Raw genomic sequence first — 4,429 nt, forward strand, 5'->3', positions numbered from 1 at the left:
GCCCGTACCATTACCTTTTTACCCCCTTTAACATCATAAATGCAATTCCAGATCACCTGTCAACAAAACAGATTCCAACCCTTTACTCACGTGATCTCACACCGCAGTTCTCAATTCTCATATAAGCGGTTCCTACTTTTTTCTAATCGATCAATCCCAGTCTCGTGGTGAGATATAAGGATTGGAACATGTTTTGTTGGCAAAAGATTTTAACTCCATAAATGTTTTATTAATTTATTGCTCATAAAACGGTGCTCACCGTATATTAAAAATATCTTATTTTTCATGGAGAGAGATTCTTAATACAAAATTACAAGCAACTGAACAAAAAGTGTAAGCACAGTCTTAGTTCTATTACTTCAGCGGCCACATTTCCAATCTCTATTATGTAATATCTAGCATACTCCATCCCAGATGCAGAAGAGGAGTGATTGTTCGATATTTCAAAATCGGGGGCTTCTGTCTCCTGTTTAACCCAATAAAGCATTCTGGGCCTGTAGAACTTTTGGAAGGGCCACAACCGAAAATCTGGTTGGCATATTCAGTATGATCAGATGATTTGCATCCATAGAAGCTTCCTTGTCCACAGTAGCAAGAACACATGATTTGCATCACAAATCGCCAATTCAGTGTGATTATTTGGCTCAGCTTGACGGGACTTATGAGAGGGCAGTGTGACATTAGGCATGTGGACAATACACAGGTTGGCCCACTGCCTGATATATACTTGATGCATCCTTCTTAGTGTTAGACATGATGCGTGCGAAAAAGAAATCAAGATGGAAGAAACAAGAAAAATGTGAAAGAAGATGTCCAAGTGTCCTTACCCAACAAGCAGGCAATCCCACGATAAAAGATACTTCCGGTCGTATCGTGTAGTTTAGCGAGTATCAACATCAATTTACAGTTAGTTCTTCTTCCACAGTCCACAGACGGGGAAAGCGGTGATATGACGTGTAACAGTTCTTCCTTCATGTACGCCACGTGGCTCATTTAAGTCGGTGGCAACTTTTGATAATCAAGCAATCAAGCTTGGCTGCTGAAATTCAGGGACTAGATTGATGGGTTGGGTGGGTAAATGCGTCCAACACCCACTAACTTCAACACATCTAATCCAATATTGCTAGTTTTCTAGGGTACCCTCTAACTTCAACACATCTAATCTCCTTTGTTTTTGCTGCATACGTTGGTTTTGGTTTTGGTTTAGGTCGTTTTATGCTTGCTAACATAGACAAGGAACACATGGACCCTCACTATCTGATCCGATGCATGCATAGGTCACTGCACCCCCGGCCCATATAAGGATGAAACGAGAGTTGAGAGTTCAGCCCTTAAAAGTTGATGACATGAATATGAACATGAATGAAGATCTCATAGGTCATAGCCATGGACAAAGAGGAGCAGTGGCCCCTGCATTCGGTGACAATAGATGTTTCTGGTAGGAGGTAAGTTGCTGTCAAAGATTCAACCCAAGAGCGACCCTCTTGTTAATCAGCGCTATGGTGTGATGGATTTCAATGCTCATCTAGAGGGTTGATGGGCTTTCAGAAGGGGCAATCGCACAACGGCCCACATGATTGATGATCCATCTTGTTGGGTAAATGAGGGACAACACCACTAATATCTATGTTCATCATGTGTTGCTTCCCCCAGCTACCTTGTCCTTAAAAAACACACATCCTTCCCTTTTAGGATGTTATCCGTCTTTCCCTCTTTCTCTAACTCCCATTCCATTCTCCCCCATAGCTGAAGTCAGAAGAAGACTACTTTGAGTCAGGAAAGCAAGAAAGACAACTGCTCTGATGTCTGGCAGAAGATCGAGAGCTTCAACACTCACACAGGATGAGATTAATGATCTTGTCCTCCAATTGCGAGCTTTATTACCAGAGATTCGTCAGAGGGGCACAACCGGGGTAGGCTATGACTCTTTGTTTCTCTCTTTAATTTATATTTCTCATTGCATGTCTTTTCTTGCGTGCTTGCATGTTCAATACAATTTTCAAGGAAACCATTACGCCTAACTCTCATCACCTGGGTACAATTAAGCTTCTACTGGATAACTTGTCGGTGTACGTAGAACAAGCTAAGTGCGAATTTTTTTTTTATTTTTTTTTATTTTTAGTTAGTTGATACAACGTACGATAATGTGCAACATAGGCTACACCTTTTTTTTCTTTTTAATATAAGAAGTGAGATGGGTGGATGTGGGTGTCGGTGGTCTCAGACCGAAAAAATTGGAGCCCGTTTTACATTTGAAAGTTTTGTGTGTGATGCATTGTTGCTGATAGTTAGTTATTTGCCAATTGGGGTTGAATGTAGGTGACGATGTTGGAGATTTTGAAAGAGGCATGCAATTACATAAAGAGGCTACACAGAGAGGTGGATGGCCTAAGTCAGAGACTGTCCGACCTAATGGCTTCTGTCAATACCAACAGCCCTGAGGCAGACATCCTACGGAATCTACTTATGCAAGAATAGCAGCGCTCTCTCTCCCCAAGTCACCAGTCTCACCCTCTATGCCTCTATCCATCTATCTGTAGTTCGTGTATGTGAATGCATATTTTTCAATGCAATCTCCTACCAGGCTACCACTTCCGTTTCTGTTGTCCTTAGCTTCAGTCAACTCAAACAAGATGACACGCAGATCTGATAATTAAAGACCCACTTTTTTATGGGCCCACTATATAAAGGCCCACTTGAGGTTGAGGGCTTGAGGCGTGCCGCGTGAGTCGTGAGGGCCTGAGGGAGGAGCACTACCGCACTAGAGTTGGCGTATCATCCATTTCCGGGAATGTTAGCCTGACAACATAATAAGAGAACTTTTTAGATTAATGATTAGTTTTATTTTCTTTTTTAACAACACCTCACACTCGACTGTGATGCTACCAGAAAGACTTGTAACCAATCAACAGGCATTAACTATAACCAACCAAATGGATTTTCATCAAAATTCACTCAAAACCATTCTAATATTACCTTTCCGGCATCAAAATTTAGAGGTCTCACTGTGATGCTGGAAAGGCATGATACCGTAAAGACGTATAACCAATCAACTGGCATGCATTATAACAATGGTAACCAATCAGGTGAGTTTTCGTCAAAATTTATCGGGATTTTACTGGTCAAACCCTTTCCTGTATCATAAATTTTACATATATTTAGATATTCATCAAAATTCAAAACTGTTATTCGTTATTCATTGATAAAATTCATGTCATGCTAATCCCAGCATATCTAGCTTGTAACTAATTGACTGCGTTTGAGGCAAATCTGGTTCAGTCCTCACAAAATTATGTTCACAGCCTTTTCAATCAATATACAGCTGAAGTGATGGTGGTCAGTCTGGAATGAGTACAAATACAAGACCTTGTATTTTGTATGTATTTGTATTTGTATTCATTTAAGAGGGTATATCAGAAATGGTGGTCACCAAGCCACAGAATAATAATTCATTCAACCCAAGTGCTTAAGGCTCAGTTTGGAATGAATACAGATACAAAATATGTAGAATGTAAGACCTTGTATTTTGTATGTATTTATATTGTACATATTTATATTTGTGCTCTTTTCAAACTAAACATAAGGTTGTATTTAGTTGCAATGCAAAAAAATTTGCACTGATGCAAAATTATGACAGTGCAAATGATTTGAATGTAAATTTTCATCTTTTTTTTTTTAATTTTAATTTATTTTGTTTGATTACAGTATAAATGAAATAAACTAAGACATGAAACAGAATAAAATAAAATCCAAATCAAAATTAAACAAAAATTTACATTTTTTACAATTGCACTCCCATACATTTATACTAATATAAATACAATTGCACTTCAACCAAACACAGCCACGAGGAATATTGAAATTTCATTGAGATACAAGTCGATGGAGAAAGTATGCTACCAAATCGTCCAAGAAGCACGCATCGAAGTTGTCATACAACCACATACACAGAAAATGGCGAAATGCAACCAAGAAGGAGACTGGATCACCAACGAAGGTCATCTTATGCAGGATAGGGTGGATGTGTTGTGAGAGTTAAATTATATTGCGCTCTCAGATACCAAAAAGCAGCTTCGTTGGAATAAGAAGATGTTGCAATCTTGAATTTTTTGTTTTTTTTTTTAATTTTATTGTTCTCCTCGTTTGGAAACTTGGATCTGCTCCTCACACCTGGTGCCTCACATGCACATCCTACCATGCATTGAGAACATCTCCCGTACTTATTAATTATTATTTACGGGAATAATTCCCAATACACGATAAATGTGCATACGAGACACCCATTTGTGAGGAACAGATCCTGTCACCCTCGTTTGAGTGGCCTTTGACTTGGACTCAGATGGACTTCCCCACAGAGTGCGCCCTGCATACATCTAAGAGCCCATCTCCCTGTGCACTGGAATCGGCTCTAGTACCTATCATGGGGAAA

The 4,429-nt window shown here is 39.4% G+C and overlaps 1 long non-coding RNA gene across 1 annotated transcript; it reads left to right on the top strand.

The window, feature by feature from the left end:
- Positions 1–1,451: 1,451 nt before the first annotated feature.
- On the top strand, positions 1,452–2,460 carry LOC104597222 (uncharacterized). The gene is made up of 3 exons (XR_016083373.1): positions 1,452–1,913; positions 2,005–2,069; positions 2,320–2,460. It is a non-coding gene; the product is annotated as an uncharacterized LOC104597222 (long non-coding RNA).
- The last annotated feature ends 1,969 nt before the right edge of the window (positions 2,461–4,429 follow it).

Source organism: Nelumbo nucifera, chromosome 3 (assembly GCF_055504915.1).
Source record: "Nelumbo nucifera cultivar China Antique chromosome 3, China Antique-T2T, whole genome shotgun sequence".
In the NCBI taxonomy this organism is placed as follows: domain Eukaryota; kingdom Viridiplantae; phylum Streptophyta; class Magnoliopsida; order Proteales; family Nelumbonaceae; genus Nelumbo; species Nelumbo nucifera.